General features: G+C 29.1%; 1 protein-coding gene across 2 annotated transcripts in view; it reads right to left on the reverse strand.

The window, feature by feature from the left end:
- LOC130663536 (amyloid beta A4 precursor protein-binding family B member 1-interacting protein) overlaps window positions 1-24,765 on the reverse strand; it is a 165,014-nt gene extending 140,249 nt beyond the window's left edge. Inside the window, exon 1 of one of the 2 annotated variants that reach the window (XM_057462805.1) lies at window positions 24,504-24,765. The gene's annotated coding sequence lies outside the window, so the exon portion shown is untranslated. The remainder of the gene's footprint in view (window positions 1-24,503) is intronic. The other variant, XM_057462806.1, reaches the window with a different exon arrangement.
- Between the last annotated feature and the right edge of the window lie 1,592 nt (window positions 24,766-26,357).

The following is a 26,357-nucleotide window of genomic DNA, read 5'->3' on the forward strand; positions in this document are numbered from 1 at the left end:
CTAGTACAATATTTACCATTGCTAATACAATAATGCCATCTGCTCGAAAGTTTATATATAAATATGGGGCATTCCACGCCAAATCGACCACTTTTGAACCCGAGCCCTTTAGATTATGGATTTTCTGATTAAAAAATTACAACCTGAATGTAATCGAAAAATATTTATTATTTTCCTATCGAATCTGATTAAATCCACATGAAAAGTTTCAATCGGATTTAATCGAAAATTCGGAAAATTTTTTAATTACTGAGAAATAGATTTACTTTCGATGTGTTAACATTACGCACATAATTTTACAAAAAGTGATGGAATTTTTTTGTTTTATTAACCGCTTGGAGCTGACTCCAGTCTTCAAGATAATACTATACCGTTCAATATAATAAAAGTGCTTTTATATATGAGTTTATAAATTATATAAATATTGTAAAAAAAAAATGTAAGCATACAAATCACAGAAGTATTCGTACATTTTTTATTCATGCGGATAAAAAATTCAAATATATTTATTTAATATACACATTCAATATAAATTAATGTTTAATGAGTTAAAATAGATACATTTTAACTAAAAAATTTATCATTTTTTGAATAAGGAATCAATATATTATTTTTTTGAACAATGAGTTTTTTTTTTAATTCAACGACATTATTGTTATTATTCAAAGAAATTTTTTGTGACAGACACTTGAAATCTACGACATTTAGCGCCTATAGCCGGCAGCTAAAAATATTGGATAAGATACAGCTGGTAAAAAAGATACCTAATCGTTCTAATAGTGACGTCATCATCGGATCAAAAAATATTTTTTGGTTACATGTGCGATAGCAAATGACCAAAAAATATCGAAGTAACTTAACGAGCCATCTTGTGACAAAATTTATCATCATTTTGATTCGTCCACTTACCGACTTCTCTCTAATTTTCAACGAATACTCATAACAATCTTACCAAATAAATAAACGCGGATTTATATTCTGCCATTTATAGGCACTAAATGTAGTAAATTTCAAATATCTGTCACAAAAACTAATTTATTTATCTAGTACAATCGAGTCTAAGACGCTCGCACTAGATAGATAAGCTACTATTGTGGTTTTGATTGTAATTTAAAAAAAAAAAACTTTTGCCTATATATTCGATATTTTTCGAAAAGTACATTGTAATTTTCTTTCGTCATAAACAAAAAATTTGTTTTCTCATCAATTAGTAATGTATTGCTCAATTAACATCTTTAGTTGATGATTGAATTTTTTATTTTCATATATGGATGAACTCTTAAATTGATAAACTAACTTGTAAAAACAAAACCCTTTTATGAAAGTAGTTCAGACTTGACAGACTTTTTTGTATCAGACACTGAAGAGTGTATTATACATTTTAAAAAGTCTAGATCTATACATTAGTTGTACGGTAAAAAATATAAAAAAATAACCTCGAGATTCGGAAGTCTCGTCAGACCACCCGAAAATATTAAACGGGTTTCACAGTGTCTTTAGTTACTATAATAAATAAGAATCTGGTCCACCTACGCCTAAGATCCCACGTTGACTTTTAATGTTTTTATGAAGAACCAAACCCAAAGGTGAATTAATCGCGGGGGAACCGACTAAGGGATAGGCTTGCGTTCAACGATAGCGTTTAGCTAGAAAAAAAAGTTGAAGAATTATGGTGTTTTTGTATTTACGTATGCACGTATCATATGGGAGTGGCATAATCGAAAGAACGTAGGTTAATTTGTAATGTATTACAAAGACACGACACATCCCATTGGCCTACAATAATAAGGAGGACTCTGACAACTTTTATTATTACTTCTCGAACCTTCAAGGAAAAAGAAACGATTCATAAACGCATGTCGTGTTATTCATGCCAATGTTTATACTTTAATAGGCATAAAATTTTAAATTTCATTATATGAAATTCTTAAAACTAGTCTGATGATAATACACTCTAGTTAATCATATTCCAATCTATTTTCCCAGGTATAATCGACCGTTCGGTAGTCCCTCGGGCACTTCACAACAATATTAGTGTTTACAGTCTACAGTCTACAACATTGTATAGATGGAGGTATAGAAAATACCGTGTGGTAAGTCCGAGCGAGAAGTCCACGATGCTCAGGTCATCGGGGTCGGCACGAGTCGAATACAAAGCCTCGTTAAATCGGAACAATAATGGGAATAATAAGAATAATGATACGAGACGCGTTAGAGCGTTCATAGACCCCGGGAATCTAAAGCTACAGCTTATATATATATATATATATACTTTAATGTGAAAGAGAAAAGATCTTCAGAATAGGACACCTACCTTGAAGAAACGGTCAATATGAATACCAGAGCGATCAATACATATAAATATATTATATACATATATTATATATAACTGATATTTTGTTGCGTAAGGGATCATTAGTACTCACGAAAGCTGAGCAAAGAAATATTTTGATAGTTTTGTGAAATAATATTGCGTGTTTAAACCGTCTGGTTCACCAACTCATTGTCATAATTCAGCACACGGTCAAACACGATAGGATTTTTTGTACACTATTAAGTTGAGTTGGGTGATGTAGTAAATGATCAAAACAATTAAAACTTTGGTTCTACGACTACAGTTAAAATATATTATTATTGTGGTTAGAGAAATCCAAAGCTGGAACACAACAAACTGGTGCATGTATTTTTAATTTACTTGACCTTAAAAAATAAAAGTGACTTCCTGGATAGACAACATAGCAGATCAACCATAAATATAACGCAGAAAAATATAAAAAGGCACTGCATACTACTAAAGCTTCAGTTTTCATTTTACAGTCCAATCTCGTTATGTGACTATAATACACGAAGAAAAAAAAATCGCTATTTTTTATATTTTTGCATGGGTATTTTTCTAATGTTGGCATAGAGAATTTCACTATGTAAACATATAAAGGGTTCATATGTTAGATAGTCAAAATCTCTGTGTAGCATATGAAAAATTCTCATGTCAAAATTGTAAAAATACCTACATCATTACAGGAATTTTCACCATGTCAACATAGGAAAACACTATATTAACATAGTGAAAATTCCTATGTAATCAAAGGAAATATTTCTATGTGAACATAAGACAACTACTTATTATCTTTTTCTCCATGTACGTATTATAAGAATCTTCTTGTTTCATTAAAAATTTTCCTAAACATTTTCATCACCAATTTTCTTTTTTCCATAAGTGGATATAAATCCTCCTTTCAATATATTTACTAAGATATTGACAATATAAAAAATCCAGAAAAAATCGTTAATTTGGTATGCATCTGGTACCTATGAGATGACCTGCAGCTATTGATTTGGGTATTGCAAGGTGTTCCTTGCCTTGGTAAATTTCGTATGAATGTATTATTACCTTGATGATAAACTAATCTACATTAATATAATTTCGAGTCATTGTTTAAGTACATTGATAATTTATTAAATGCTCGGAATAAAATATTCATCTACATTTAAACGAAATCCAATGAATAAAAATTTATGAAAGTTTTCAAATAATATGTGCCTTTACACTGTACTCGCTTATTTTACTTTACATAAATAGCCAACAGTAGAATTTAATTATGAGTTACGTGTATAACAACTCAGCATACCTACGGTACTCTCTACACTGCACTACTCTAATGTGTACATAATTCCACTCGTATAATATAAACTTCACCATAGTTTGAGATTATTGCGTATGCGTTAGTGCTTGCATAGTTGCATGGGTAAAGCATATACACGACGAAAACAATTTTAGGACTTAACAAAGTACTTTACATCACAATTGTGCCGCAACAGTTTTTTCTTTCTAAATATTCTTATTATTATTATTATTGCTGTATCTCAGCATCAAAAAAAAAAAAAAAAAAAAAAAAAAAATAATAATCTTTTTCATTGTGCCTTCTCAAGTTGTTTATTTATTATTGTATTTTTCAGAAGTTTCTTCTCAAATAAAGTGGAAAACAGCACAAAACTGTATTTACCAATGAAGAATTGAAGGTGGCTGAAGATTTATCCACTCGAACAGAATGGTAGACGTGCAAGTATAATTTTCACACACGCGTGAATCTTCAGACAGTGGTGTGTTGAGTGCAGCAATGGCACGCTTTCACGTGCCGCAGATTCAATCCGACCTGAGGTTCATCGGCGTGCGGGAGTTGATTATGTATGCCCGCACTAACCACCAGTCGTGTGTGGACAAAAAAAAGAGTAGGATTAATGTACTTTATATACATAAGACAAGACCTAACAACCGAGAAACTGAGGTTTATAATATGCGTTTCTTCTTCTTGAATTTGCACGTGTATGTATTTCTATGTGCACGCACACGGCTGCTTGATATACCACTCATTCATAGTTTTATGATATCATATTTGTACGAATCGAGTGCAAAACGTGTTCAAAGATTATTTCACAATCAATTCATAAATTATATTTATAAAGTATAAACAATGACAAATATAATCATAAAAAAATATGTACATACAAGCAATTAAAAAAGTAATTTAATATAAGTAAATATGCTATAGTATAGACGACAGATGAGTCTGATTCGTTATGAATTTACGTTAATTTTGGTTTTAGTTTTGACATCGTCGTCGGGTTTATCGTCGTTGAGATGATAAAACGCGCTCGTTTCAGCTCTAGACACATTGAAATACCTGAGTTTTCACTGCACTGTGCTCTGCCTTTTATCGTTTGCTCGTTAATTTTCTAGTACCACTCGGCGTACTGTCCTCTTGGGAAAGTTATTTAAAAAAATATTCTTCCTTACAAAAGTGCAACTGAAACTCATTCGATGTTATTCCTTTTTATCTAATGACTATATATCACTGTTCTTTACTTCACCATACCATTTTATCATATATAATTATGTTTTTTTTTTTTTTAATATTTCATTATTTATTCAAACAACTGAATAATTGATATATAAAAAAATTTTGTTTCTACTCAATATATGATATTTATTTTTAATATCATACACTGAGAAAAAAAATACTATTTTCCAAACAAGAATTTCTTGGTTCAAGAAATCTGTTCAAAATATTTATTTTATTATTATTAATTATCAATTTCTTGAGAAAAGAGCATCAAATTTATTCTTGTTATTATGTGAATTTGATATTATATTATGAGTAAACAACAGAATAGCTTTACTTGAATTAAATAAAATTATTTCCTTCAATTCTACGAATTCTTGAGACAAAATTATATATTCTTGAAAATTATCAAGAATATATGTTCTTATATCAAGTAAATGTTCTTGATAGAGAAGTTTTTTTTTCTCAGTGTAAAACAATGATATAAAATGAAATTATTTTTTTTATTTGACAATTTATTCATGAGAGCCAAATGTAAAATCGATAGTTGTAGCTGTTAATACTTTTTTATAATTCAACTAACTATTTCCTGGCTTCATTTATTGTATATTAACGCACAAATTCACAATTAAATTCAATTAATGTTCTGACAAATTATTACAACTTAGTGAGTAATACAACAATTTGCTTTTTGTACAACTAAACTTTTTAATTACAATAAATAAGGGACAATAAAAAATCAGTGAGTGATTAGCGTATGAATTGTACATAAACTTCAAATTATTTGAAAAAAATACCCACACAAAACGAAATATTTTAATTGGATACATAAAAATCATGACTAAATAATAAAAATCTATTTGGTAATTTTTATATGGTTCTTTCTTATAAGACATCATAAAATTTCAAGGGCTATAATAACATCAGAATAGTGATGAATTGAAGTGAACAATTTTAATGACCACAGACATATTACTTTATCTCGAAATGACAGGAAATTCTAAGTATTTAGCCTTGAGTTTTTGACATTATGAAATATTTACGGAAATCTTTATTTTAAACTCAATGCAAATATATAATTTACTCTGCCGTTTCGCATCTAATTAACATCATTATTATTTTCTACCACTCTTCGTAGTTAGCATAAAATTTAATATATCATTCCTATAAAATATAATTAATTATATTTTAGTTTTAATTAACTCTTAATAGTCAAATATGGGGTCCAGAGACCCCAGGCAATTTTTAAATCCGAATATTTTAATAGCTGTTCAATTTTTTAAAAACACACAAAATACTTTTTTTGTAGAGAATTTAAAAATCAATGGATTTTTTTGGTTCAATTTTCTCATCGTTCCTATATTAAAGTATATTTTATTCCACAATAAACAGTTACACTTACTTTTACGTAAATAGTCTCTTTTTCCGTTTATTTTTCAACTTACAGCTAAGAAAATTGAAAATTTCTACGAGAAAGGGGAGTTGTTCGTTTCGGTCTGATTTTCGAAGGCCAAATTTCAAATAGATTTCGAGGTTTTGAGGTCCTAGGAAGCTATTAAGACTATTTTCAAGCTCGAAGAGTTCAAAAATGTAATCACGATACTGTTTTCGAGTTCAAAGCGCAGAAATTTTTGGGACTGACCAGCAAAGTTAATGGTTTTCCCAATTATTTTTTTTCGTTATTGTATTTCAAAAAATTTTTAAATAATATCTCTACAAAATTTCAAACATAGAACATTGATTCTGTCGCTTCTACTACTATAATCAAAGACGCTGAAGTTTTTGTGACTGCTATGATTTGTACCGGAAAAAGACTGTTAAGGGTTAAATTTAATATTGAATCGTAAACTCTGAAAAAAATCACAATAGGTGATAACCTGATAACATTATACAAACAAATGTGGATAAATTGCATAAAACATCAGAAAGAAACATGAAAAAGTTATAATATACTACATTTATATCAGAATGTATGACTGAACATTCACTAAAATGGCTCATCACACTTCCCTCTTTGCCTCTATTTGCTGATGAAAATACTCTGTGAAACAGGTTTATTAACCGTGGCTGTATTGGTTAGCCACAACTCCTACCAGGCTTACGAACGAGAGGGTAAAATGAACCTTCAACATCGGCATGTCAATCCTTCTCTCGCATTTACAAGTCATCTCTTGTTTCGTATTGTGAAACCCACTAATGAAAATGGTCAAATTTCCGACTAATAATAATCTCTACTGATCCATTAAACTAATTTTACATATATTTCAAGTATAATTATTTTAATTTTACTACAAATAACCATAGTAAACATACAATGAAACAAGTCACTTTATTTTTTAACAAAATTGTTCACAAAAAAAATTTTTTTAATTTCATTCGTTATCTTAAATAAACTGAATAATTAAAGACAAATTTCTTCTAGCGTATTTAATGAATTTCCCAAACTTTCTCGTCTATCTTAACTCTTGAAGATTCTTATTTATCTTTCCTTCTCAGTACATATATATAAATATATAGTCTAAGCATAGAATAGTAATCAGTTATGCGTAGAATGTCTTTTGATATCGTCGAGAGACGTCGCAAACTCTCGAAAACGTTCGTACCACGGGACTATAAGATTCGTGTTGGAATTTTTTCGTTATTTGTTTTCATGACTGATCAATAATCATCAAACCACGTCAGTGCCCAATTCTATTTTATCGCTAAAAGAAAGCGGCTATAGTGCTCTTCGAAATGTATTTTAACTTGAATTTAAAAGTTATTGCAACCTCATTTTTTATCAAATATTTTTTTTAATTTAGCTACAGCTATCTGCCTGGACTGTATAAACCAAGTAAGTGAGACCAACAAGAGGTAACGGAAACGTGGGCATACGTGAAATCGTCAAGGATTGTGTGTGGGAGGATTGAGAAAGTCATCAACCTGGAGGATTAAGGGAAGATAAGAGTTAACATAAAATAATATTATTATATTTAACATCAATTGTTTAGAGAGAAAAAAATTCGAAGCTCATGTAATAAATAAATATTAATGTACGTATTTAAAAATTATTTTTACTGAACAAAATTTGAGATTTTTTTAATTAAATTAAAAAAATGTAAATGTCAGTTGGGTGATAAATGTATGTGATCGTCTGACCAGAAGTATATAAAAAAAACGACGTAGCGCCTTAAATTACATGAAACACGATGAAGGAAAATTATTCAAAGGGTGCAGAGTTCAGAATACTCAAGCAAAACCAAGAAGACTTTACTGTTTGCACATTGCATTCCAGAAACGAGCTTTCAACGCCTTCTTGTCGTCAAGACGCGTGTCCATAGTAGGTTTACTGGATGCCATTTGCTTACTGTTCTGTCTATATAGTAAACGAGTTTAGTAACCTAAAGATCGATAAGTCAACGAGAGTGAGTCCGAGCTAAGGAAGAGGTATGTACGCCCTCTTTACATAGTCCATCTCTTCAGTTGCTTCATTGCAAATAGAGAACACTCGTAATATATGAGAAGATAAATTCACCGGAAGCCTCTTGAATTTTTAACAAACCCTCAGGAAATTTTCACCGCATCATAGAACACAGAAATATATTATGTTCTAAAAAGAAAAATTATAAAGTTTTTTTTATGGAATACTCTGCGGTAAAAGGATCAAGTATCAAATAATAAACAAAATAACTCGTAAATTGAATTTTTGTAACTGAAATACGAGTCTATAAATATCCATAGAAAAATAAAAAATGTAATTGGTAGAAATAATATACATAGATATTAAGTAGGAGTATACGGATATTGTTTTAATCGAATCGAATATTCGAAATTTGATTAAAATAGTTAGAAATTTCGAAAAAAACAACGTATTCGTCGGCTTTCGAATCATTCGATTCGAATTTCGAATAGTAAGTCACAACTCACGCGTGATGTCACTTGCTAAAAATAAATAATTTATGCATTCATGCCTAATGATTCAAGCTTTTTTAGAATCTAAGGTAAGCAAAAAATAATTAAAAGTCAAAACGCAGAATAATTGTCTTATTTGCTTAAATAAATATAATTTGAGCTTATTGAATGTTTCATTGCGTTATTGTACCACATAATAAAACTTATATACATAAAAGTTATAAGAAAACCATCAATTCACTTCTTTTCGTAACTTTCCTTTACTTCATCTAATTTACGTAGAGGTTACGTTCAAAGTTTAATAATTATTGATAATAATTAAAAATTTTCAAATTAGCAGTTGAGAATTCAGTACGATAAACGCAAACATTTTTGACAGCAAAAAATAACTTAATACTACAGCAAAATGAGTTTATTTTACTGATGATATAATAATTGCGCAATCTGTAGATATCGATCGCTACTTTATGGTGATTGTGCAAACAAAATTGTCACGATAAGCAAATAATTTTCAATCGCACCATTCACATAATGAACGTTATTTTTTAGACACTTTGAAAACAATAGATTTGATAACAATGCATATACCCATAATTTTGCTTCCGTGGTCGCAATAAATATTTGAAAAATGATATACAAATACACAAAATACCAAGAGCAGATAGGTATATAGATATAGATTACCAATTTTAACTTGGATTTGATAGAAATTTATGATAAATAACATTGCTATAGATATAATAGTAACAATAAATAAAATGGGATAGAATAGCAAATCAACAAACAGAGTAACATTTAATAAATGAAATATTTTTTATGTATATATCTATATATACGTATGCATATATATGCATGGATCACATATAAATTTACTAAATATATATATACTTAATTATAATCAATAAATAAGGCCTTTAAAAAATAACTCATCATTTTCCACCCGCTGTTAACATCTAAAATGAAAAAATACTTGAAATCATTGATTTCAGCTGAATTTTTGAAAATAAAATATTTATTAAATTTACACATCTGGTATTTTGACATTTTATTAGAAAGCAATTGTGACTACTTCTTGGATAATATCAGAATGTGTATACGGAAAAAATTTTCCATTAAAATGTACAATGTACAAAGGTATAGTTTAATAAAGCTGGACCAACTAGCGTCAGTGGGATTTTTATAGTCGTAAAGTCTCAAAGTATGCTAGAAGCTTTTATATTTTTTATAGGAAGGACTGTAAAAAGTTCGGATTGTATTAGTTAATCCAGCTTTACAGGTGATACTGTAATTTTCTCTAAATTTTAATCTTAAATTTTATAGAAAAAAATCCATCTGTGTATATTGTGCGTTATAACACTTGTAACCCAACTGTTTTACGCAAGTGTTTTTTTTTTTAATTTTTTAAACTGTGTAACTATATTTCACTACTAAGTCGCAACAACAGTATTAATCCTATTGCTGCAACATGACCGATTTGTTGCAGCTGCAGGAAAATCCTGTCACTGTAACAGGATTTTTTCCTTTAGCTACAACATGACTGCCTCCTGTTGCAGCAACAGTAAATTTTTTTTCGTGTATACCATTATATTTACTAATATTCGTTCTAGGCGCGCTGTTAATGAGAATCTGAGTGTTATTTACTAATATTTTTTTTTCCGTGTATAGATTTACGTATATATTTTTTTGTATTTGTAAAATTTTATTAATATATTTTTTATTATGGCTTTCTCCTAGTCATTTTTCATTTAATTGTTTTTTTGTCAGCATAGCAATTATTTATAAACTTACTGGCACCTGCACCTACGCGCGAAAATGCGTGGGTATACGCACGCGAATCCGCCCATGTAATGCGAATGCCCCACTAGTGAGTTTTAGATAATCTTACAAGTCCCGGCAAGCAGCTCAACTTCTATTCAAGATAAATGATTGAATCATTAAGCTACATATATACTGTTATATTAGTTGCATATATTTCATTCATGATTTTATTTTGCTTTTTTTCAAATGATGTGCAAAACATTTAGTAATTGAGTATTAATATATAAAAGATAAAATATATTCGATTTATGGTATACCATTTATTTTTAGATAAAATAAATCATTTTAACTCAACGTTGATTATTTTTTTAACGACTTCATAAATGGTTCGAGAAAATATTTAGGTTATAATTATAAATCAAAAATAACAAAGAGAATTTTCAAATAATTGAATTTGAAATGAAATACTAAAAAATATAAAAATACAAAAAGGATATTATTCAAGCACAAAAAATAAATTATTTACTCAACAAGAATTGTAGAAGTGATTCAATTACTCCGTTAGAATCGTTCGAAGTCTTAATATAATTTTAATTTTTTTTATAAAATTAGCAGTATGCAAATAATGAAGAACAATATTTTACAATCGAAATTCATTTAAGCAAATATTTTTTTCCATTAACACCCTTTCTTATGTCACTTTCATGGCAATTTATCTCGATTTTTTGCTCTCTCAGCGTGACATAAAAAAAAATTGGTGTGTTATTAAAATAAAAAAAGACTCCTGTCAAAGAAATGGCCAAAAAAAAAAAAAAATCAATTAATCAGTATAAGATTTTATTCGAAAAAAACACTTGAAATTTTTTCGTTAACGATATCTCCCGAACAAACGATTCAGTTTTGGAGGTTGAGGTGGCACTTGACGCGACTTATAGAGTTTCAGAGCTGATTAGAGAAAAAATTTTTTTTCTAAACTTTATTTTTCAAATAACTCCGAACATTTTGTGCCCTAAACGAAAGGTAATCTTGGTTCAAAGAGAATTATCTTGACTCAAATGAATATTTAGGAAAACGGAATATATCTTGATTGAAGTAAATTTTCTGGTAATATTTACGTAATATTTATACAGCTTGGCCTCAGCTTTCACATGACATCCACCAGGAAATCCAACTTTCTGACCTAGTGTCGTAATACATTTTAGTTGTATTAAAAGATCAAAATATATTTTTATGATTCATTGTATGTGTCCTAATAAACAAATTTTTAATAAAAAAAGTTAATTTAACATTGAACTGATTTCATATATATTGTAAAATGAAAGTATTTTTTGCGCGACATCAATATAATTTATTCAGCGCATGCCTGTTTATCACATCATATTTGCAAAGCAAAGCCTAAATGACCGTTTACCGATCGGTGGTTAATAATTTGTCAAAAAGCAATTTGCTTCCTACGTTCCTCAACAGCGTGTTTTTATGGAGGTCATAAACATACGCATTTGAATCCATAAACACATTCCTCCCAAGTAATTATTGACCGTTCTCAAAAACAAGCTCTACTATTATCACAAGAGCAAATAATCTCGACACTAAATACATTCGGAATGAGTAGTACAATCAATCTCACAACTCTTATGTCAGGTCTATGTATAAATACGTTGGTTATTTTTTATTAATTAATATAAATAAAAAATGAGTGGTGAGAGAAGTCAAGAACTAATATCATAAAGAACCCTACCTGATTTAGGGTTTATTTTGTTGATATAATAGTTCGCAAAAATCGGACATTTGTTGAATAAAGTACAGTGCATAGCGCGTGGGCTAAGTCATTATCCGTCAAACACAATATTCTTAGCACTAATCTCCAGTGTACACTAAGCACTCGCTGACGCTCGTGCGTGGGCACCTACGACTCGTGTTAAAAACATTGTGCTTACCGTACAAAGACTCACCTAGCCCACTCGCTATGCAATGTACTATTAACTTTAAAATGAGTTTTTTATTTTTTTAATCTTAAATTAATCGTTTTAAAATAAGTCTACATTAATTTTGTACTGAATGTTATCAAATCTTCAAATAAATCAATTTCCACTTGCAGTAAATTAAATATTACTTCGTTCAAAAACTCAATGTATCGAAATGAATCGATATCTACTAAATTCAAGAGAACAATGTTTTCAGAATGAGATGGTATCTCCTGAAGCCAAGAGCATGATTTTTTTGAGCCATACAAACTTTAATCAATAGATATTTTACTATTCAATCAAATATTATTTTATTTTCGATTTGATATTTCAGAAAATTCCTTCCACAAAACATTAAAACAATTATCGTTTTCTGAATTTTCCTGGAATATATCATATTTCGACGTTATAATCCAATTTGAAACTCTTTTTATTCTTTATTTCAATTACTTATATTTATCACTGCCTGAGTCTATGCGTTCCATTAACAATAATCGTAAACAAAAATTCAAGAGTTATACTTGTATACTTGTGAAGCAAGAGAAGACATAACTTTTTTCGAAATCCAGAAACCCGATGCATTGCCGAATGTTTCCGAGGTTGAAGAGCTTAAAAACAGCGGGAAATTTGGGGGCTGACGCAGGGTTAACTGTTTTCCAGATTTTTCTATCAGAAACAAAATTTTCGTTTTTTTATACGGAGAAAAATTATTCATGGAAACATTCATACTACATATTGCCATGATATAATTTGCTCCACCATTTCTTGGTTGGAGCATATAAACGTTCTTACTTTAAAGAATGTCACTTATTCCTAGAAATTCAATTTTTTCAAAGAAAAAAATGTACTATTGCTACAAATAAGTAACACATGTTGCTTAAAAAAAATATATCTCTCATAATAAGAAATGAAAACTCTTGGAATAAGTAACTATTTTTTTGTTTTAAGTGTGAAAATATGTTGGGTTAAGAAAAAAAGTTGTGATACAAGATAAAAATTTTGAAATAATTATTTACTTGGGGCAATTAAATTTTGATTTTCCTAATCGATATAAAAAAAACTTCTTGAACCAAGAAGATTTTTCTTGGTTTAAGTTGACTGTTTTTTCTGTGTATAGATATTATTTTATGGTAAGTACAAATATGTACGGGTATTTATAAATTAACCACTTTTCATTTGGTTATTCCAAAATTCCAAATGCAATATTAAATGTATCCACCCAATTGGTAAATGCTTTACGGATACATGCATAACAGCGCATATCGCTATTTAACTAAACCCCAATCATTGCTGCGTGTGTGCGTGTGTGTTTAGCTATATATACAATATAATTTAACATACTCACATATTGCAAGGTGCAGCGATTATGCATATATTATTAACCATTTGAATATGCACACTCCTCAATCCATTTTAAATAATTCTAATCCGTTAAATGATAGCTATAGAGAGCGAGACAAATATTACAGGATAGTCAAAAGTAGCTCTTGTAAATAGCAAGTCAACGCCAACTTGTTTTCTCGGGAAATCGATATACATACTGCTTTAATAACTGATCTATTTGAGTATAACTAACTCTGATATATATATATATATATATATATATATATATATATATATATATATATATATATATATATATATATTACCACGCCTTTTTTCGTGCGTGGTTATATGGTTATTTACGCTACATACATACATAATATTTACGTTCTTCAAAGCAAAACTCCGAGGAAAGATAGTCTATAATGATACGAATGACAACTCAAAATCGAGATGTTAATCTAAATACAAAATAATCTAAACCAATTATTTTTTTATTTATTTTCTACTTTGAAATGTTATAATAATAATACTTTCACCAAGTTTTTTGTTTCTATCACTTCGTATTTATAAACGATAAGTATAGTATTTAAAATCTATAATAATGCGTCAGTTTTTTTTCATTTATTAATGATTGTTTTGCTGTTAAGACTTCAGTCATAATGATAAAAAAATTAAGAGATAAAATAATAAGTATTGTTTTAGAATAAAATTGTGCTTTGATCTCTTGGAAATACTGAGTTTACCTCAATTTAATGCAACTTGCTCTGATTTCTTTCCTTTTATTAAAAAGAAGTCATAATAATATTCAAGCTCACGCAAAAGTTAAAAAAAAAAATAATAATAATAATAGCGAACCTTTACAAACGACTATATTTTTACCACATGAATGTACCTTTTTTTTTTTACGTTCCACAGTAAAAATATTATGTTTTGAAATATGTATGCCATTCAATAAACAAAGTCTACAAATAGTTTAAAACATAGTAGTAATTTATTTTATTTTTCTAGAAAATAGTACTGGTACTAAAATTTACGATAAAAAGTCAGTTTAAAGTATCATAAACCTTGGAGTTTAATTCTACGAGCTCAGACAGCTCGGGATATAACGGTAAATAAAATGATGAAAATATAAAAGACGCAACTAAGCTTAAAAGATTTTGGATGTTTTCTGTGGACAGCTATATCTATAGCTAGTGGATAGAATATATTTATTTTTTTATTCTTTTCAAACATGAATTCAGGTGGTATAGAGAAAGAGAATACGCTTGATTCACCGGAAGACTCAACTGGTACAATGGTACGTTGTTTGCAATGAGTTATCGATCGGTTCCGTGGCGTATACGAGCAAGCATTCACAACACTATGCTAGAAGAGTTGAGAACTCGAGCACGGCGTGACTTGTGCAAGACTACCGTGACGACGTATAGTAGTGCAGAGGTGGACAAAAAGGGAACAGAACAAGACACTTAACTTTAAGAGATAGAGAGCACACACTTTGTCGCTTTGTAAAAGTCGAAAGACGATCTCGTCTTAAAATCAACCAACAGTACACTAGTCTTTCTTATTTTTATCTTTTTATACTTTATACAGGACAAATATGATCTAATAATATCTACCAAGGGTGTGCTTTAACGAACTTCCGTGAGGCTCCGGTTTATAAATTGAGAGAGTTAGAGGAAACGGAAACTCTTAAGATGAATAAACATTGCATAGACGTAATGCACAGCTGTTAAAACTTATATACTGAAATATATTTTACATGTTTAAATTTACACATCACATGTATTATTATCAGCAGAATAATGTTTCTATAAATGTTTTTGAATGCACCTATCAAATTCTATAGAACGTGATATTATGTGGAATAGTAATGGCTATCAGAAAAAAAAAAATTATTTTTCATGTATATGCGATTTAACAATAAAATACTTTAAATTAAATCCGACAGTACAACAACAAAATTCTATAAAATAGTAAATTTGATCAACTACACGTGAATTGAAAATACAATTTAATTGATGAAATTTTATTATCAAATTGCAAAACAATAAAATAACTTGAATCAAAACAAGGCCGATAACCTCCCAAGAGCATTCCCCTGTTACACTGTATTCAAAATTTTATAACGTTTAAAAAAGCATGAAAACATGAAATAATAACGACACCCTATATCCCTAAAATATAATATTAAACAGAGAAATAAAATAAAATAAAACAAGAATTGAAAAGAAACGCAGAGTACCGAAAAATTTTTTCTTGGAAATTAATCGTAGAATCGCGTGCACCCACCTGTCTATTACCTTATGCCACACACAAGTTTATAGACTTACCGCTACTAAAGGCACGCGTCACAACTCATAACATTAAGAATACGACGACACGTGTTGCCTTTTTTTTCTATTTACTTTATAATATATATATGTATCCCTGCGCTGTACTACCGTATACTGGTCTCTTTGCTGCATGCACTTCTGTCTCTCAACCAGTTTCAACTTGACATCTCTTCTCTCTCCCTCACATTTCATTTATTCTTTTTATTCTGTCACAGAAGTAAACACACTTAACACATATGAAAAATTCCACGGGAATGTCGACATATACATGTGAGTGTATATATGACACTGTGTCGCCTGAAGCGTATCAACTCGTATTCAAAGTAAGGGTAAAAAGATAGACTTTACAAACGGTCGTGTCAATTGAGGGGTAAGCGTGGTATGATTACTAGAGTAAATGTAAAAAATTTTAATTCGACTTGTTTGTTCAAATTTATGTTCCGTAAAATTTTTTTAAAAATTTGTTAATCTTATGGTTTAATACACTTTATTCAACGCATGCCTGGTAATCGCGCTTGATCATACCCTGATAGCACGAGTCACTCGTAAAAAAGTTGGTATTCATTAGTTTGCGACCAACTTGACCACAAGTTGTCGACATCTCTAGCTTTTGCAACTTTTGGCTACATGTTACCGCCAACTTTCTGAGAAAGTTGGCGCCAGTGAAGAGCCGCAATTCGGAGGCAGGTTTCTGAGAAAATTGAAGGCAACTTTCCGTCAACATACACAAAAAAAAAATTAACTTGGTTCAAGTAAATTATTTTCTTCAAAATATCATTCTTGTTTCAAAACATCTAAACTCAATTCAAAAAAAAGTTCAATCTTGAATAAATAAATTGTAACTCTTCAATGGAGAATAAAAATGTTTCATTCAAAAATTTTATTCTTGAAAGAAGCGTTTTTTGTGTTCAAACAAGATGCAAATTTATTTCTCCCAAGAATTTTTCTCTTGGTTTGAGGCCGATAATGTTTACTCAGGATGATACCGACTTAGTTTGAGTATGGCGCATTTTTTGAATCAGGATGTTATTTTAGTCGAATCAGAAATATACAAATATATTTTTTAAAATCATTAATCAGTTTATTACTACAATAGTTACTTATACTAATTTTTAATTTGGAAATTTAATGCATATTTTTATTTAAAAAAAATTTATATACACGGAAAGAAAATTATAGCAGCGGTTCCCATAATTTTGTGAAATTTTTTCCTATACCATCATAGGAATTACGACCATAAATTATGGGAGCGGTTCCTATAATTATAGGAATGTTTCCCATAATTATAGGAATAGTTCCTATAATTATAGGAATGATACCCATAACACTATAGGAATGGTTCCTATAATTATAGGAATGGTTCCTATAATTTATAGGAATACTTTCTATAATATTATGGGAATCATTCCTATAATTTATGGCAATGGTTCCTATAATTTATAGGAACTATTCCCATAAATTATAGGAACCATTCCCATAATATTATGGGAATGGTTCCTATAATAGTATGGGAACTATTCCCATAATATTATGGGAACCATTTCCATATCATTATGGGAACCATTCCTATAATATTATGGGAATGGTTCCCATATTATCATGAAAAAATTAATTTAAAGAAAAGTGTGGTAATCACTTCTACAATACACAGAAATATTATTAAACATGAAAACAAAAATTCAAACATTGAAAAAAAAATCTTATTTGGCAAAAAACATTAAAATTTTTAACAAGAATTTTTTGTCAGCACAAAACATACAAGAAAATTCAAATTTTGGGAAATTTCTACACTATTGTGCAAAAAAAAAATTTAATGATATTATAGGGATGGTTCCCATAACATTATGGGAATAGTTCCCATAATATTATAGGAATAGTTCCTATACCAATATGGGAACCATTCCCATAATAGTATGGGAATGATTCCCATAATATATGGGAACCATCCCTATAGTAGTATAGGTACTGTTCCCATACCATTATGGGAACCATTCCCATAATGCATAGGAAAACTTCCCATAATTTTCTTTCCGTGTATGCTCAAAATTTAAATAATATTTCTTTTTCAGTGACCACATTTTCAATAATAGAAAATTTGAGATTACCCAGTAAATAAGCATTGACAATTAAATACATTTACTGTGAAAATCTTTAAAGTTTGAACACAGTAATTACTTACTACTTTAGGTATTATGATAACGAAATTTGTTCATATTTATATCCATTAAACAAAAATAATTATCAACGGCGAGATTTATGCTTTGATGTTCATACATAGTTGTGAACTTACAATTCAAAACTAACTACACTAACTGAGAATTGAGAACAAGCAAATACGATATACTCATCGAGGCGCCACCTGGCGTCAAAATTGTTACTTCACCCAAGTAAATCTGTTACTTGGTTTGAGAGTTAGATTTATTGTGTGAAAAAAATGTACTTTTCAACCAAGCATATACAAATCTTGATTTAAGAATCCTGAAACTCTTTGAGCCAAAGAATAAATTCTTGAAGCAAAAAAAATGCAAGAATATTTCACTTGAATCAAGTCAATTTTTTTTCTGTGTGGACTTGCCAACTTTTGCCACCAACTTTCTCAGAAAGTGTCTGTCAACTTTGGAAATACCAACTTTTGCGGCCAACTTGGCGACTAGTTGCAGCTGTTAGTTTGACGCCAGCTTATCGCTAACTTGGCTATCAGGGTATCTTGAAACCAAACCTTTAACAGTCTTTTACCGATCGGTGGTTAATAATTTGTCAAAAAACAAATGGCATCCTGTGTTTCTCAATAGCGTTTGATTATAGGGGTCATAAACAAACGCATTTGAATCCATATTTCTCCAAAGTCATTATCGACTGCTCTCAAAAACAAACTCTACTATTATCACAAGAGCACCCTGATTAGAAAATACGATTAAAAATGTTTTAATTGTTCTAAATCGTCAATTGATGATAAAAGAGGATTGAAAACGCTTAAATTTCTAATCGTTTTAAATCGTCATGAATCGTCAATTGATAATTAAAGACGATTAAAAACGATTGAGTGTATAATCGTTTTAAACCATCATGAATCGTTCTTAACCCTCATACAGGATCAGAAATTAAAACATTATTTTACGATTAAAGACGATTAATGACGATTAAAAAGTTCAAATCGACATGAATCGTCTTTAATCGAAAAATAACATTACAATTTCTGGAATAGTATGATGATCGGAACGATTCATGATGATTAGAAATTTTAATCCTCATTAATTGTTTTTAATCGTAAAATTTCCACACACACACAAGTCAGAATAGCTTCTTAGGGCCTCCAAACGTCAACATTTGATGAAAATTCGATTTTTAAAAGTTGAGGTGAAAACAATAACTTCTAAAAATTTTTGTAAATCTTCGATTTTCGTAGTGGAAAGTTGAAAAAGATCATGATATAAATTGTCCACTGTATCCAAATAAATTTCTTGAATATTAAAGCAAACAGAATAAAAATAACGAATAAATCTCTAACTCTAAAAGCCCATCAACATGAGTGAAAGTCATAATTGTATATTGTAGCATTACATTTTTCCATCGTGAAAATTGAAGATTAAATCTAAATTTAGAATTACTTTTTTTTTTTTTTTGCTAAAATGCTAAATTACATGGATGAACAAAACTAACCAAAAATGCTCCGAGAGAGAAAAAATTTTAAAACACATATATACTCAGCTATATATATACATATATATATATATATAATCTTAGCCTACACTGAAGCCCTTGTTATGTTTTCTCTTAAGAACGTTTACGTAGATAATTTCAGTTCCAACTCAAGGTAAATTAAACCTGAGTAAGATGCAACACTCTTTTATTTTCGATTCATTTTAATTTCACATTCTTTTTTTGTACTCTGATGTAACTTTTAATTATCTTTTTTCCAACTATACACACTATATGTCTAAACTATTAGTCTCCTAAATCCACCGACGTAAAATGCGCGGGTGGGATCTGTTCGCGTGGCAACCACTTTAGGACTTATTTTTATCGGATGTTTTTTTCTGTCTGGGCGATAAGCCACCAGTACTGTGTGACTAAAGGGGTGTGTTCTCTGTTGCTGCACAAACGTACTCACCCACGCGTGATAAGTCCACGCGTACACTTGAGACAAGGCATACATTCGCCATTCCCGTTTAGCTGTCACTCAAAATACATATTATACATAATAACTATAACCCCAAATGTACACATTTAACTTCGCGTTTAGTTGTAATTTTCTCGAGAATTCCCGTTTACTTGTTATCTTTAAGAAGAGCCTCCAAATTAAACTAATTTGAAAGCCTCAACTATTGACACTGCAAATAAGATTGTAAACTCCATAATTAATTAAACATGTTTAATATTATAATATTCCAATAAAAAATTTCGTAGCCGCATTCTTTGATCTTATCATTTACAAATTATTATTTTAAAAAGAGCAAAAAAATCCAGTTATTGTCACTAAATAAACTAGATTTACGAATCTAGAAGTGTAAATTTAAACGAACAATTATTTCCGTGTACCAATTATTATTGGCATGCCATACAATATTAATATGTAATTTTCAATTTCTGCGTTATTTTGAGAATGAATGACAAATATTTTTTGTTAAATTTATTACATTATAAAAAAAAAAAAAAAAAAAATTAATAATATTACAAACCTCAAAAAGTTATACAAAAATATTTATAATTTTAAAGATACTAATAGAAATAGAATAGCAAATACAATAAAATAAAATATCAATGATTTGGGCTTTTACCTTATTAATAGAATATGAATTTCAAATATTCTCACATTTACACAAGTCAATAATTTTTTTTGAAGTATTTTATTATTCTCGCAATACAAAAGAAATTAATAAATATTCAAAGACATAACTAATTGATGCATAATATATATATGTATACTGTTTTATTATGTTTATTTTCTCTTCATCAAAAATAAAATAATTATTTCAACGGCTTTGTCAGCAATTTGAGCCTTTATTTAAAAATTTTCATAGCAGACAACTTTTAATTGGACATAACGAAATTGTTTGACGCATTGTTTTTTTTTTATAAAAGTTTACATTATTTAATATTGATATCTATTTAAACATTTATTTATTCTTTACGTACAGTATACGCACTTCATCAATATTCTGCATAGTTTGTATCATAAATTTTTATTTCTGTATTATAATTTGAGTAGCAGAATATAAATATATAATAATAAAATAAATGTCACTTTGATTTTCAATAATTTATATGAAAGTATTTTCTTGTCAGTACATGTGATCATGATAATTCTCGGTTGAAAATGCAAATAATCCATGACAGTAAGTACAGACATGAAAGTCACGACTGTCTAAACCGAAGCTGGCGTGAGAAAGGTAGAAACGTGTCACGTTAATTAGTTTAATCGATCGCTCGGTACGATTGTAATTTTATTTGATGAATAAAATAGTTTAGATCATGTCTGATTAATGTACTATTACACTTCCACCATTTTTCAACATGATAAAAAAACAAGTTATTATATACATGGATTTTGAAATTTACGATAAGACATATACTTTAAAGAAAAAATAAAAATAATGAATCCAGATAAATTAAACGGTTGAATGTTAATTGATAAATTATGTCAATCTCATAACGTCATAATAAATAAATATTTTATCAAACTGTATTAAATCTATAATAACAATTTCTAAAATTAAAGCAGACTATGATGAGCAAAAGTAGTCTTGGTCTTGTAAATTTAAAAGACCAAACCAAGAAATTTATTTTTACAAGATCTAGACCAAAACCAATACTCGACAAAAAACGAGACTAATATCCGAGACCAAATGGACAAGACTAAGATCGAGATTTTAAATATTTACAAACGAAATAGAATTACAAATAACGATTTTTTTTTTTTAATCATGTGATAACTTTCTATTTTGTAATTAGTTAGTAATAAAAAAAAAAAAAAATTTGCAAAATTATATAACCAAGCCAAGAATTAAATATATAAAAACAAGGCTACGAACAATGCTGATCATTACTGACCAATCAAAAAACATTGCTACAACTGTCAATTTAAAAACGAGACCAAAAATAACTAAAACATAATTAAATGAGACCAATATCAAAACTATTATGTAACTCTATGGGTTTATTATTTGTTTAAAATTTCGGTTAAATTTTTCATAATTTACTGTCGACTCACTCTTGAGACCGAATTTTTTTATCTCAAATACAGAATAGACCAATTTTTTTTTTTTTTTTTTTAATGCTGAATTTCGTTCGTTTTTTCTAAAAAAAATTTATAAAAAAACAAGAACACGTTTTTTTATAATAACTTTTTAAATATCTATTTAAAAAATTTGTATATAAAAAGCACTACTATTTCCGCAACTTTAATGCGAATTTTATAGTGAATCAACAATTTCTTATATTTTTTTGAAAATTGAAAAAAAAAACAACTCTGATAAATATTTGAAAATTTTTTTATATTTTGAGGATCAATTTTCAAAATATTCAAAGCAATATGTAGGTGATTTAGTGGCTAATGTAAATTCAGGCAAGGAATTTTTTAATTACAATTTTAAAGAATTTTACGAAAAATATAAAAAATTATTAACCCTATATAATTCACACAGATTTTTAAAACTATGAACACTATTACGAAAATTTTTCGAGAAAACATTTAATACAAAAATATAAAAAATCATCGCTTATAGCGTAAGTAATTATCGACTTTGATTAAATATTCCAAGTATTAATTATTTAGTATGATTAGTCATAATGTTTAGAAATTGTCCATAGAAATTAACTTTGGTTTTTTAAAATAAAAAAAAAAAAACAAAATTAACTTAAACCCCTCTATGAAATCGGTGAATATGATCGTTGAAGTAAAATTAAAAAGCAAACTGAAGTTTACTGTATTAGCTTCAAGGTACTTTTTTACAAAATTACAAGATTTAAAATGACATTATGAGACATTAAATCATTCGATATTTTTTAAGCACCTTTGAATATGTAATGTTAGAGTATTTCTGATTTTAAAAAATGATTTAATCTATGGTAAGTGTATATATATATATATATATATATATATATATATATATATATATATATATATATATATATATATATGTTAGTCGATTCAAATTGTTTTAAATCATTTCAAATTGTTTTGAATTTTTTCAAATAATATTTCTTTATCAGATATCTGATACATTTTTCAAGATTTGAGAATAATTGATTAAAGTCAAGCATTACCATAAAAAAAAGAAAAAACTTTATAAAAATTCACAAAGGTAATCTTAGTAAAATATATACATACAGAGAAATACTTTGATTACGTATTATATGTATATTTATATAAATGACAATCACTTCACCAAATAAAAAACATGTCTATGTGTGAATAAAAAAAAATTTCTAAAATTTGTTTTTCAAGTATAGCAAAGGTATTTATTAAAAAAAAAAATTTAATTCCAGAATTTGCTACCCTCAATATAAAAAAAAAAAATAAATAAAAACAAATTACTAAGTTTCATAATGATCAGCAATGGTCACGCACATATATAACTTTCACTTCGTGGAATGATCCATATTTCCTTCGATAAACATAGATTCACATATACCTAAGTATATCTACAAAGATCTATGTAGATATACGTAAATCTGTATAGATCTTCGATTTATAAATATCCACGGAGATTCGCATAGATCTACGTATATCTATATGAATCTAATGTAGCTACTATACGTAGATCTACATAGAATTACGCACATATATATAGATCAACGTAGATCTAATCCATTTTTTCACGGGCTCATAATTTTTTATCTATTTTTTCTAGAAAGAACCGACTAATTTAGTATGGTAAACCTCGTTTATATTAAAGTATGATGAATACATATTTATAATTGCAGAATCTTTATTAAAATGTGAGTATTACGATATAGATTTTTAATTTGTCTACCATGTAATAGATTTATCTAAAATTGTTAATATTTTGTAAGAAAAAATAAACGGTACATAGAAGCAGTTATTTAAATAAATAGTTTACTTTTATCAATAACAGTAATTAGAAAATAATCGAAAACTAAGTCATGAATGATAATAATTTAAAAATAAAAGTAAAAATACTTTGACTCATCGACCGCATGAATTCGTTTGATGAGTAAAAAGAAAATTTAAGTGTAGCTGTCTCATAAAATATTTCAACTTTACCTTGTACTTTAAACGCATACTTTGTCATTGATTGAAATAGAAAAATAAATTTTATTAAGCAAAAAATAAAAATGCCTACCTTTTGAAATGAAAATCTGAATTTAATCTTTTAGATAATAAATAATAAAAACGTCAGAAAGATAAAAGAAGAGGTTTGACTCACCGCACGAGAAAATAATAATTCCTTGAATCCTGTATTTTTAATTTCTTCAGTCAGTCTCACTGTCACTCGTCTAAAAAAATATTCAACACTTGCAGTAATTTTATAATAATAGTGTAGTTTATTGTGAAAACAAAAACTTAAACTTATAAAACTACGCTTAACACACGTAAAAAATTTACTTGTATGGAATAGTAATCACATAAGAAATAATAATGTTCGATGAGCCTCGGACCGCCATGCACTGATGGGAATATGGGATGTGTCTCACTCGAAGGCTCGCGCATGCTTTCAACTAATGCGCGAGCGCGATCTTCCCGCACTCTACGACCGCCAAACGAAATGACCGACAACTGCCATCTGTTATATACTTTCTACAACATTTATTATATACCACACTCATCAGATAAATGTTAGAAATACATAAACATATACATTATCGAAGGAAGATACAATATCGGAAAAAAATTCCTTACAGCCAAGCTGCCGGCAAGTTAGTAAAAACATCCTTGATAGCCACCTTATCCACAAGTTAACTTCGAGCTACGGCCGTATTCTGAAGCCAACTTAATGGAAAGTGTTGGAGAGCAAACAGTTACGGTTGAGTTGACAGTAAATTGTCTGTATCTTGAATTCAATTTGACTACAAGTCTTACTGTTAGATAATGACGTTAAGTTGTTTAAAAGTTTCACTTCAAATTGACGGCAAGTTTTTCTGTCAAATTACATTCAGATGACGGCAGTTGATTTGCATCAACTTGCACGCAAGTATTATCCAGCCGAGGCTTGCCAGAAACTTGTCGTTAAGGTAGCCGAAAATGTTTCACTGCAGAACTTGCTGAGCAATTATATTTAGAGTGTGGCTATCAGGGCTACTGCTGCAATTCTCAGGAAACTTAAGTGTTCTCTGATAGCCACCATAACCACGAGTTAACTTCAAGTTAGTGTCGTATTCTCCCTTATAGCACGAGTTGCTCGTCAAAAAGTTGGTATTCATTAGTTTGCGACCAACTTGACGACAACTTGTTGACAACTCTAGCTTTTGCAACTTTTGGCTACAAGTTACCCCTAACTTTCTCAGAAAGTTGGCGCCAGTGAAGAGCCGCAACTCGAAGGCAGGTTTCTGAGAAAATTGAAGGCAACTTTCCGTCAACTTATGGAATTGCCAATTTTGGCCACCAACTTTCTCAGTAAGTTATCGTCAATTTATTGGATTTCAAACTTTTGCGGCCAACTTGGCGTCTAGTTGCGGCTATTAGTTTACCGCCAGTTTCTCGCCAACTTGGCTATCAGGGTGGCTATCAGGGTACTTACAATAGTTTTCTTGAATTTTTCGTCAAATGTCAGTCAATTTCGGACTTTTCCGTTTTTGACGACAATTTATATACAACTTGCTATACAATTTGACGTAAATTTACTGCCCGAATTAAAATGCAAATTTACTTCAAGATTTGACTAGAAAGAAACTTTTCGTCAATTTTCAGGCAAATTTTCACATCAATTTATTGTTAATTTGACTTGAAAAGTTGTAAAGTATTTTTTTACCGTCAAATTGTAGACATTTTTATGTATAAATTTGCTTACCTTCTAAAATTGTAAGAATGAACATTACCGACTTTTTTTTTCTAAAAAGTTACCTCTAAATTGAGCAAAAATTAACCGTAAACTGTTCTTTCCAACTTTTGCTGTCATATTGTCGGCAAATTCGGGCAGCCAATTTCAAGCAAAATCAACATCAAATTACTGTCAATTTCAAGCTAAAGTGGCTATTAGGGGGGTTTCAGCTCAGAAATTGAAATGAACCCTGACAGCGAAGTTAGCTGCAACTTGTCGACAATCTACTGCCGCAACCTGTCG

This window comes from Microplitis mediator, chromosome 2, assembly GCF_029852145.1.
Source record: "Microplitis mediator isolate UGA2020A chromosome 2, iyMicMedi2.1, whole genome shotgun sequence".
Classification (NCBI taxonomy): domain Eukaryota; kingdom Metazoa; phylum Arthropoda; class Insecta; order Hymenoptera; family Braconidae; genus Microplitis; species Microplitis mediator.